Genomic DNA, 12,596 nt, shown 5'->3' on the forward strand with positions numbered 1-12,596 from the left:
ACAGTCTTGCCCCGATGGTTTAGGTCCCGACAGAACGCCCCTAAATGTGATCATTGTTTATGCGGAAAGATAAAGAACCCCTGAAAAAGATGCCCACATACTATACCAAACAAACCCTCCCAATCACCCTCCCCGCCCCCCCCCCGCTGAGTTTCTCCAGCCTTTTTGTCTACCTTCGATCTCTGTCCAAGCATCTCGCAGTTCTTTCTTAAACCTGAATTGAACTGATCTCTACCGTGGTCTGATATTACCGGATTTCAGTTGTACCCTTACCTGTTCATCAAGCAGTCCCTTCCTCCGCTCGCTGGTCTGACCATATTCTGTGCTCATGTATTTTCCCCTCCAACACTACAGATACAGCCCCCCAACTGACCTTCTATTATTGCTTCTGGTCATCTTTCTCGCCTCCTCTCTACTGATACATCAGGCCATTGTGGACGCAGAATGGAGCTCTCCTTTCAACGATAAGCTGGAGAAGGTCCCACCTGTCGGGGGCCAAGGTTGTGCCTCGCTCCAAACTTCCCTCGGTGATTCTCTGTGCCACCCAGTACTTGGCAGTCACCGGGGAACCTTTTCTGTGCAGCACCACCGACGCCCCCAAGGAGACCTCAAGCGGACCATGATGGTCATTGATTCTGCAGGATTAACCCTTGCGAGTCAAAACCTTGCCCTGAAGATCATCTGTTATACCATGTCCGCCACTCAACCCCCTTCCTTCTCTACACGAACACTTCAACTGAGGATCCGCTGGGGGGCCACTGTGAGGGGGGACGGCCGGCGATCTTCAAGGGACCCCATGCGTAACCCTTGTAACTTTGTCTGGCCCTTTACTGGTGACTATTTGATTCATGACTGATAAGCCTCATGGCAGTGCTTTCCATACAGGAATTTGCCTTGGTGTCCCCCGCCCGCACTGACAACATTCTACACTACATCGTGACGTCTAGCAATGCCACTTCTCTACACGTTAACATTAATTATAAACATTCTCATTAAACACTGTGAATTAAATAAAATACTCCAGAGCAAAAGAGGCCACACAGATTATCCTTTTGGTTATTTGAGTAAAGCACCTACTCGTGGGGGGGGAAAAAGCTGTTTTTTTTATGCTCTGGCTGTTGTTTGCTCTGACAGTCCTGCCGGAGTCGCCTTCCCATATTCAAACGACGTTCTGGTGGCCAGTGAGAGGTTCCTCGGCTTGGGTATCATACCTTGGGTACTGCAAAACCCAAGAATCTTTGTGCCATTCCATTCATTCCATTCACTTCCACAAGCTATCGGTATAACCCTCCTCTATCTGTACTCTAAAAACGAACCAAGAACCATTTCTCATAGCTGCCTGCCCCATGGTTGCTGCGAATCCGTGCGGTAACATGACTCCAGGTTCTTCCGCTTCCCGCACACTTCTCTCCCAGCAGATGTGTAGAAATCGAGAGCATCGGCAAGTAACTTTTCCCATACAAATGCCCAGCGACAATGGACTAAGTCGTGGATGCTTTCCGGGTCAGGACCCTTCCAAGAGTCCAAGATGGTCCCTGACCTGAACTTCACCCTCTCTCCGGTTTCTCCAGAGAAGCAGAATCCCTGACCCCCGCTGAGTTGCGTTCTGTAACCACCAATCGGTTGCTCCTGCTTGTATTCTATTCTGTCCCCTAACACCCTGGTGTTCTTGGCTGCATGGGTCGGTGAAGAAGGGACGGTTCTGGCCCTCGGCGTTGCCATCCCCCTCGGCCCTCTCCTTCCAGACCACTCCCCGCTGCCCTGTCCTGCTCGTCGGGCCCTCGTGTGGCCTGAACAAAGCAGGTCTCAGGTCGATTCAGGGGTCCATCACAGCCCACCATTCTCCCATGTGCCAAAACGGCATTGAGCAGCCCCGTCTGGCATAAGGCTGAGGCGCTTGTTCTGACCGAGCTCCGATCAAATGTCCTGGTATTTACCCCTCAATCTCCTGGATCATTGTCGTGGGGTCTCAATGATTCCCTGGGACATCTCCGTAACCCCCTCCTCTGACCCTTCCCAGGCCAGCACCACTTCTCAGCTCATAATTACTGTCATCCTGCGAGATAACAGGACCCTATCCTCTATCCATACTCTAACCTGCCTAAATGGTTCCGTAAACGTTGCGATAGTCCCAGCCTCAACTAACCTCCTCTGGCAGCTCATTCCACCCACCCGCCATCTTTTTTGTGGTGAAAAGCGGTTCCCCCTTCGGGTTCCTATTTAAATCTTCTCCCTCCTCTTCACTTAAAACCTACATGTCCCGCTCTGCTTCTTATCTCCCCTTTCTCCTGGGCATCAGACTCTTGTGCCTCTACCCGACCTATTCCTCTCATGATTTTAGACGCAACTCAAGGCAGGATTCGTCCAGATAGTCCCGGGACTTCGAAGCTATGTACCACACTCGACAGATGTTAAACCCTCAGCAAAATCAGTTCCATAAAGAGTAGCCCATTCGCCCCTTGAGCCACCCAGCACCCGCCCCGTTCATATGACTCGGCTGACTCATCCCCCCCAACAATCGTACCCCGTCCCTCGCTCTACCCTCTATCCCCCTTGATTCCGTTAGCCCCCAGAGCTAAAATCTAACGAAGGAGCAGTCTCTCCACTCCAGGCAGCAGCGTTCACCCTGCCACCTCCTCCAACCCTTCCTCTCCAGTCACTCCCTCTTCACATCCGTGGAGAGCACGCTAGGCTTAGCGATCTCCGCTTTCGCCAACATCCTCTGCTCGGTTTCCCCCTTCAACTCCCCCCGCCCCATTCCGAATCCGACCTTTCGTCCTGTCTCTTCTTCTTCTTCTTTTTCTTTTTTCTTGTTCTTCGTCTTCTGTTATTTTCTTTGCTTTTGTTTTTTTTTTCTTTTCTTTCTTCTTTTTTTTTGGTTTTTGTTCTCTTTTTGTTCTTTTGTTTTCTTCTTTTCTTTTTTCTGGTGGTTTTGTTTTTGTTGTTGTATGCCTGTTGTTGCGGTTGGGTGGGTCTCCTGTTTTGGGTGGGTTGTGTGGTTGTGGGGGGGGTGGCCCTGTTGGGGGGCTGCGGGAGTGGGCCTTGGGGTGGGGGGTGGGTGTGTTGGTGACTTGTTCGCTGGGTTTTGTGGGGGGTTGTTTGGTGCCCTGTTTTGGTTGTGCTGTTTTTGGTTGGCCCTGGTTGCTGGGTGGTATGTTGCTGTCTTTGCGTGTGCCCCCCCCCCCGCCCCCCCCCCCCATCCCCCTCCCCCCCCCCCATCTCCCTCTCCCCCCCTCCCTGTCCCACCTCGCTCCCTCTACCTCCACATCCCCATGGTCCAGACAGCTGAGGCCAGCCATATTGGACGAGCAGTCACCTGGTATGTCACTTGCGTACGCTTTACACCCCAACGGTATCAACTTCGACCTTCTCCATTTCAGGTACCGTCCCTGCTTCTTCTCCCTCCTTCCTCCCCCTTCCCACTCGCCCACAGCCCTTGTTCTCCGCCACTCTCCTTTCCGTCTCCCCCCACCCCACATCAGACTGAAGAAGAGTGTCGAGACTCGAAACGTAACCCTATTCCTTGCGCCTCCATAGATGCCCCACTGACCACCCCGGCTGAGTTTCTCAGCAGTCTTAGTCCCCCTACCTAACTGTGAATGGATGTATGCTGACATGTGTTGAGCTCCTCCGGTAAACATAGTGGTCTTGGGCTCCCTCAGCGCCTGTGGAGGCCTCCCATTCAAACATCGCCATTAATGCCACATGAATGGATGATGTGCGGGCGACAGCTGCTGAGCAGTCTTCGAGGATTCCGCCAGGTTGGAATGCTGAAAGGTAACCAAGACCGGGGCAGCCTTCCACCTACGCCGTTTACCCCTCAACAGAATCTCTCTCGTTGGATGAGCTGATGGACTCGCTCTGTGGCTTTCACAGCGCAGCAGTTTAGTTTAGCGATATACAGCCCCAGAAACAGGCTCTCTCAGCCCACCGGGGTCCGCGCTGACCAGCGATCACCCCGTACATTAACACTAATCCTACGTACAATAGGGCGGCAATTTTTACATTTACCCAGCCAATTAACCTACAAACCTGTACGTCTTTGGAGTGTGGGAGGAAACCAAAGATCTTGGAGAAAACCAACGCAGATCACAGGGAGAACGTACAAACTCCATACAGAGTACCCGTAGTCTGGATTAAACCCGGGTCTCTGGCACTGCATTTTACTGTAAGACAGCAACTCTACCACTGTGCCACACAGTGCCGCCCTACAGGACTCTACGTTGGTGTTCAGTTATTTATTGGTCACGAGTATCAAAGAACAGCGAAAAAACTGGCTATCGATCCAGATAATACAACAAATTGGATTTCAGGTCGAGAATCCTTTAGACTTCTACCATCGACATCCTTCCTATCCATGTACTGACCAAATGACCCTGACTAGACAGAATTCCTCCCTTCAGGATATCCCTGAATAAATCAATTCAGTTTGGTTCAAATTCTGTTTTTACTTTATTGTCACGTGTCAACAGTGAAAGCTTTTGTTGCGTGCTGACCAGACCGTGGAAAGACAATAACCGTATCTTTACAATCGACTGCCTCACAGTATTAGATACATGATATTGGAATATTCCTCCTAGTGGTCACGGTAAACGCCAGCTAAAATCCAATCAAAGATATTCGCGAGGGTCTCCAAGGACGTAGATAGTAGTTCCAGACGGGTGGCAGGAAGATTCGTTGCCTGATAACAGCCCGGTAAGAATCTGTTCCCTGAAGTGTGTACATGTGTGCCCGAAGGAGAGGGAGACGAGGGATGGCCGTTGTTGCCGACGGCGTCCGCTTATGATCTGCTGATGTGCCTTAGCTCTGATTCCGCAGCATGCGATGTAAACATCCCTAATGTTTTTATCTCGTCGTAGTTTGCCGTAGCTCACCTCTGGTGTCGACCTTGTGCGCTCCATCTTGGGGACTCTTAATGGCGACATCTGTACCGTCTCCAACACTTGGGGCAGTGACTGAGAAGATCTCTAACGTCCTCTGCACCTTTGGGGAGTTATTACTGAGACTTGTAACCTCTTGATCTAACCTGCCCTTCCCGCAGATACAATTCTTCACTGGATGCCCCAAGGCCAAGACGTGCACCATCTTACTGCGCGAGGAGGCTCGGAGCAGTTTGATGGAGAGACTGAGCGCTCCCTTCATGATGCAATCATGATCGTCAGGCGGGCCCTTAAGGTGAGAAACTCAAACATTAAAATGTGTAGATGTCCTGAGTTATTGACCTTAAAATCGGAAACCAGATGCATTGAGTAGTAGGGACGTTATAGTTTGGTTATTGTCACATGTACCGAGGTAAGGTACAGGGAAAAAGCTTTTTGTGGGGTGTTAAGCAGCGGAAAGAATATACATGATTTCCATCGAGCCGTCCACAGTGTACAGATACAGGTAAAAGGAATATGTTTAATGCAAGGTAAATGCAGCAAAGTCCGACGTCTAAAGCATAGTTCAAGGGTCACCAATGAGGTAGATAGTAGTTCAGGACTGCTCTCTGGTTGTGGGTAGGATGATTCAGCTTGCCTGATGTCAGCTGGGAAAGAAATGGTCCCTGAATCTGGAGTTGTCGTCGTTTCACTCTTCTGTGCCTTCTGGTGTGGAGCGGTGAGAAACAGGGAGTGACCGGAGTGAGCCGGTCCTGTCGATCGCCGCTGGGCCTCCCGAGCAGCGGAGCGTTAGATGGAGTCATGAAAGGCGAGGTCGGTCTTGTTGCGATGGGTCCTGGCTCGCGTCCACAATTCGCTGGCAATTTCCTTGCGGTCTTGGACTCAGGCTGTTTCCAAAAGTGCGCGCGTGATGCTATCCCTGATCAAAATGATTCCCCCTCCGTGCGAGAATCTGTAGAAGTTGGTGAGAGTGCGTTTAGGACATGCCGAACTTCCTCCTAGCCTTGTAGGGAGTAGAGGCGCTGGGTGTTCTGCTTGCTTGGTCGTTGCTTCAGTATGGGTGGTCCAGGAGAAAGGCTGTGTTGATAGGTCGACTCCTGGGAAAATGTGGAAGGCTTTCAACTATCTCTACTTCAGCACGTGTCCAATGCAGACTGGGGTGTGTGAACCGCTCTCACTTCCTGACGGTCCATCACTATCTCCTGTGTCCCCCCCTTGCTGACGATTGAGAGAGAGGTTTGACATTCTGCGTCGATTGGAAACAACAAACACATTAGAATTTATATTGTTTCGGAAAGAAACTGCCAAGATGCTGTTTTAAATCGAAGGTAGACGCAAAATGCTGGAGGTAACTTCAGCGGGCAGGCAGTATCTCTGATGGAGAGAATAAATGGGCGACGTTTTGGTTCGCGTCCCTTCTTCAGACTGATGTCAGGGGAGTGGGTGGGACAGAGAGTACCAATGTAGTCGGAGACAATAAGACTGGTCGGAGAACAGGTCAGGATGCTCTCTATTGTTGATGGGAATGGGGTATGATTCACTTGCCTGATAACAGCTGGGAAGAAACCATGTCCCTGAAATCTGGCGGTGCATTTAAGAAAGAACTGCAGATGGTGGAAAAAATCACAAAGGCCCGACAAAATGCTGGGAGAAACTCAGCGAATGGGGGCAGCATCTATCTCGACCCCAAAAATGTCACCCATTCCTTTTGCTCCATAGATCTGCTGCCTCTCCAGCTTTTTGTCTACCTGAATCTGGAGGTGTGCGTTTTCACACTTCTGTACCTCTTGTCTGATGGGAGAGGGAGAGAGAAGAGGGAGTGTCCGGGCTGAGACTGGTTCCTCTGATGATGCTGGTTGGTAAATCTGGACCGTTAGCCCTAGCTTCTGGAAGCCTGCTAACAGTGGCAAGAAGCTGTTCTCCGAGTCTGGTGGTGCACACTTTCAAGCTTCTGTACCTTCGGCCGGAGGGGAGAGGGGAGAGAGGGGAGGAGGAGTGACTGGGGTGTGGTTAATCCTTGATTATGTTGGCTGATTCCCAATGAGGAGCGAAGAGCCTGGTGTCTGCCAGCCCTGGGCACCGTTAGAGGAAGGATGTTGTCTTGCAGACAAGATTTACAACGTGAGATGATGAGATTGAGAGGATGACAGCATGAGGAGAGATGACAGCATGAGCATGGAGCTGCCAAGCAGTATGGATTTTTCCGTATTTTTGTACGATCGGGAAATGCGATCAGGGAATAGGGATGTACGGATTTGTTTTGCAGGCTCGAAGGGCCGAATGGCCTACTCTCTGGCACCTCATTTCTATGTTTCTATGTAAAATACGAATTTTTTAAAAATCAGCCCCACTTCCTGCTTCATCTTGCTGCTTAAAAATGCAAGGATATAAAAAGTCATACTGTACTTCTAAAAATTATAGCAGATTAAATCTATTAGTATTTTTAAATTCCAAGATCTGGAAGCTTTGATCTGCCTGTCACCGCTCCAGGTTTAAAACAGCGCTGTCAGTTTAACGCGTGGGAATTTAAACAAACAGTGCTATTGGTTCCAATTATAACGCTACCACCTGGTGCGCTATTGTCTTTACACATAGTGCTATGGGCTTCACACGGAGCGCTATAGCCACAGCGCTACGGGTCACAGACGGTTAGGGGAGGGAGAGAGGGAGTGGGAGGGAGGAGAGATAAAAAGGAGGAAAGAGGGAGGGTGCACTCTGTCATTTTTCTTTCTCTCTACCTCTTGTACTTGTGTGTGATTTGATTATTTTTATGTAAAGTATGATTTGACTGGATAGCATGCAAACCAGATTTTACCAGCATTTTTGGTGCAGGAGTAGCCCCATTCAGCCCCTTCGAGCCAGCACCGACCGCCATTCCATGTGATCATGACTGAAAGTCCTGTGACTTTCTACAATTCCCTCCTACTACACTGGTCCCGTGTGGATCTGGTGCGGGGCCGAAAGGGCCTGTTTCCATGCTGTTTATCTCTAAAATAACAAACTAAACTAAATCACCGCTCTGTCTCATCTTTGCAGAATGATTCCGTGGTGGCCGGGGGATGGTGCCATTGAGATGGAGATCTCCAAGTACCTGCGGATTACTCCAGGACCATCCCGGGCAAGGTCCAGCTGCTGATCGGGGCGTACGCCAAGGCTCTGGAGGTGATCCCGCGCAAAACTGCGTGGGACAACGCCGGCTTTGACGCCACCAACATTCCTCAAACAAGCTGCGTGCCAAGCACGCCCAGGTAGCACGCATCCCGTCCCGTGTGCCGCTCCACCCGTTTACAGCTCTCGGCTCTCAGAGCGCTTGCCTCTCGCTGATTCCCACTACGGTCCTCCCCCTCCCCACTTGGTCATCCTCTTCCCAGATTTAGTGAACAACCGCATTTCATGAATTAATACCTTATTGTCACGTGACCAAGCCCACAATGAAACCACACAGTATGCAAAATGTTCGCTACATAAATGGGCACTCACAAAGTACTGCGTCGGGTCCCCATTGTTCTTCCACCCACCCCCTCCTCCTCTCCCTCACCCCCCATCCCCTCCCCCCCCCCACCCACACCCACGGGTCCCCATTGTTCTTCCCCCCCTCGGACGCTCGGCCACGGAGGTGGAGGAGGATATTTCCACTAGGTGGGCTAGTCCAGGGCCAGAGGCCACAGGCCTCAGACGGTTAAAGGGCGTTCATTCGGGAAGGGGGGGAGGAGGAATTTCTTTAGTCAGAGGGTAGTGAATCTGTGGGAATTCATTGCCACGGACGGCTGTGGAGGCCAAGTCAGTCGATATTTTAAGGCAGAGACTGACAAGTTCTTGATTAGTATCTTGATTGGTGATGTTTTTGGGTTGAGACCCTTTCCAGAGTGCAGAATATGTTACAGTGTTATAGCTTACAGTTATAGAGAAGGTTGAGATTTGCTTAATGGTAAATTATTTGGCATTGGAAAAATTGCCTGCTCATGTGATAAAGGAATAGACAGGCACTCTATTATTGTTATTGTGTACATGTACAGAGCTACATTGTAACATAGAACGCAGAAAACAGGGTATACGGAATTATTTAGCAGAAAGCAGATCAGATAATACTATACAATCAGGCTAAACTCTGGGTAGAGCAAAGGGGAAGATACAGAGTAAAGATAATATAGTTCTCAGCCATTGTAGCTATATCAGTTTCCACAGACAAAGTCCAATGTCCCGCTATGGGGTAGAGGTAATCGGGACAGTACCCTAGCTTAGGGAGGACCGTTCAGAAAGCCTGATAACAGAGGGGAAGAAGCTTTCCTGAGTCTGGTGGTGCGCGCTTTTCAAGCTCCTGCACCTTCTGCCGGGACGGGAGCGGGGGAGAAGAAGGAATGAACCGGGGGGGGACCCGTCTGTGATTATACTGTGGGGGGATTGCAGATACTGGATAATGGAATGGAGACGTGGACGGGAAAGGCAGATGGCAGCAGATGGCTATCTCCAAGATAGGCACACAGAGGAGTGATGGAGTAAACAAAAACTGAGGCGGGTCAGGCAGCATCTGTGGAGAAAAAACATGGATAGGTGACGTTTCACAGAGTGCTGGAGTATCTCAGCGTGTCAGGCAGAATAAGTGGAGAACATGGATTGGTAAAGTTTTATGGTTTGGGACTAACCTTCTGAAAGGAAGGGGTCCCGACTCAAAGCACCACCTATCCTTCTAGAGATGCTGCCGTGACCCACTGAGTTAATCCAGAAACTTTGGGTCCCATCTTTGATTTATGTTGGCTATATATCCGACAGGCAGTGTGAAGTGTTGTTGATGGTCAGGGGAGGTCTGGTAGTCTGTGCAGTGGACTACCACAACTCCAACGCTGCAAATGTCATATTGCGAGTCGGATACAGCATGGAAAGGGGACACGGTGGTGCGGGGGTAACCCCATAACCCCAACCTGTGGTGAGGGGGTGTTGACCTACACATGTCCACTGCGGAGCTACACTAGTCCCACGCCTGCGTTTTGGTTCCATATCTACCTGTAGACTTGTCCTATCCATTGTACCTGTCTCTGGTGTAACATCGACTGCGATAGTCCCTGGCACAGCTGGTCTGCCTCCTGTCCTGGGGGCAAGCTTGCCCCCGGTGGGCTGGTGCGGTCCTTGGGGAGGGGGGGCGGGGTCTGCACTGTGGTGTAGGGGGTCTAGGGCATGGTGGGGGAGGGGGCTTAGGGCCAACCATGGAGTGAGGAGGGGGGGGGGTGTTCTTACACTGTGGTGTGGGGGGGGGGTCTTTACACTGTGGGTGAGGGGGTTCTACACTGTGGTGAGGGGGGGTTACACTATACTGTGATGAGGGGGTGCGGGAGTCTACACTGTGATGAGGGGGGTCTACACTGTGATGGGTGCGTGTGTGTCCACCCAGGGAGGGGGTGTGGTACGGAGTGGACGTGAACAACGAGGGGGGGACATTCGCGGACAACTTTGAGGCGTGCGTTCTGTTGGGAGCCAGCGATCGTGCGGATCAAACGCTCTGACCGCTGCCCTCGGAGGCGGCCTGCCTCATCCTGTCTGTGTGGATGAGACCCATCAGGAACCCGCGCTCCACTATGGACCCCTCTGCTGCCAACGTCCCGTGGCAAGGGCATGCCCATGGGGCGCTGAGGCAGCCTGGTCAGTACGGGTCTGTGGACGGGGCTGACCCAGGGCCCGGTTGACCATCGCTTGGCCTGTTCACCCTCCAGGCCCCCCCACAAGCTCTATTAGTGTTTTCATCATTTTTTTATTTCTGGCAAAAAAACTGTCGGAGAGAAATAAAAGTTCCCATTTACCTTGAGCCTGCATTGTTGTCACTTTTGAATCGCATGCGGTCTTATTCATACACTGAGCCTTCTGTGGTTAACCTGTACCCTGCATCTGGCTTCACCTGGGCCTAGTTTCCCTCTTGATACTAATACGATAGAACGTTATTTATCCCAGGAGGGAAATTGATCTGCCAACAGTCATAGAAACACAATATCATGAAACATGAAATTAAAGTGACGAGTGGAAAGGAGTTGGGATATTCGAATAATGGGCGAAGAACAGGGAGAGGGGGGGGGGGGGGGGGGGGTTGGCGCCCAGGTCTCCCCGGGGAAGAGGGGGGGGGGGGGGTTGTCCAGTTTGATAGCCTCAGGGAAGAAGGATCTCCTGTGGCGTTGTGTGCTGCATCTTGGTGGAGCCAGTCTGGTTGCTGAAGGTGCTCCTCAGGTTGACCAGTGTGTGTCACGGAGGGGGGTGAGCTGTATTGTCCGGGATGCTCCGCAGTTTGAGGAGCATCCTCCCCTCCAAGACCAACCTCCCGTGAATCCAACTCCAACTCCGCCCCCAAGACGGAGCCGGCCTTCCTGATGAGTTTGTTGCTGCCGTGTGTCGGGGCAACAGGGCAGCAAAGACGATGCCACTGGCTAGCACCGATTGGTAGAACATCTGCAGCATCTCACTGCAGATGTGAAGCAAGCGGAACCTTCTCAATAAAGTACAGGTCGGCTCTGTCCCTCTTGTACAGGGCCCCAGCGTTCCGGACCAGCCCCGATTACGTCCACGTACACTCCAAGGTATGTGTACTTCCTGGTAACTGCGCATCACACCATTGATGGAGACAGGAGACAGGGGTGCTCCTCTCCTAAAGTCCACCACCTAACTCCTTAAGGGCCTTTGCTAACTTTTCAGCGATTTTGGGAGCATCAGTGACTGTCGCCTGTAGTGCGCGCTAAAAACCGTCAAGTTCTACGACAGGATGGCGTCACTCCAGCCTTCACAACACAAGAAGGTTACACTGAAGTATAATAATGACATTGGAAATGGACTTATCTACAATAATCTAAGGGCAATAACTTTTTAAGAAATCAATTATTTATATAACGTCAGCTTAAAAATAACATTGAAAAACAACAATTCGTTTAACAAGAAAGGTTTGACTTCAACAAAAGTAACGATATATTTAACAGCATATTTCAAAGAACATCATACCTAAAGCAAAAATGTATTCAACAACAATAGTCATATCTGACAGTAACCTTACAATTTACAACATCCATTGAACTTCAACCAGACAAAAAAGATTTTTATTTTTTCACCACATTAGAAAGAACATCATTTCAGATGTTGTCTTAATAATGTACTTTGTACATTTATGTACTTTTTGTACTTTTTATTCTTTATGGGGCATTTTTCCCCTGCGATCTTCAGCCAAATAATCGTCCCCCACCACCGCGCTTCACATAGAAACAGAAAATAGATGCAAGAGGATTGTGCCATTGTGATCATGGCTGATAGCACCCTATCAATAACCCGTGCCTGCCTTCTCCCCATACCCTTGACTCCACTAGCCCCTAGAGCTCTATCTAACTCTTAAACCCATTCAGTGACTTGGCCTCCACTGCTCTCTGTGGCAGGGAATTCCACAAATTCACAACTCTCTGGGTGAAAACGTTTTTTCTCACCTCAGTCTTGAAAGGCCTCCCCTTTATTCTAAGATGTATGTATTGTAAGATTCATGTATAACCTTTCCACTGACTGGTTAGCCCACACCAAAAAAAAACTTTCACTGTTGGCCGGCAAAACAGATAATCCAGAAAGGCTCTGGAACCAAGGATGCTGGAAAATCAGTAGTGGAGATAACAAATATCCTGTATGCTTTCTTTACCACCTTAAATGTTGCCAATTTCAAGGATCCTCACCTACTCCAAAGTCCCCCATTCCTCAATACTCCTT

At 50.3% G+C, this 12,596-nt stretch overlaps 1 pseudogene; it reads left to right on the forward strand.

Moving 5' to 3' along the window:
• The first annotated feature begins 1,134 nt into the window (after window positions 1–1,134).
• On the forward strand, window positions 1,135–10,558 carry LOC129715692 (T-complex protein 1 subunit eta-like; annotated as a pseudogene).
• The last annotated feature ends 2,038 nt before the right edge of the window (window positions 10,559–12,596 follow it).

This window comes from Leucoraja erinacea, unplaced genomic scaffold (assembly GCF_028641065.1).
Source record: "Leucoraja erinacea ecotype New England unplaced genomic scaffold, Leri_hhj_1 Leri_1325S, whole genome shotgun sequence".
In the NCBI taxonomy this organism is placed as follows: domain Eukaryota; kingdom Metazoa; phylum Chordata; class Chondrichthyes; order Rajiformes; family Rajidae; genus Leucoraja; species Leucoraja erinaceus.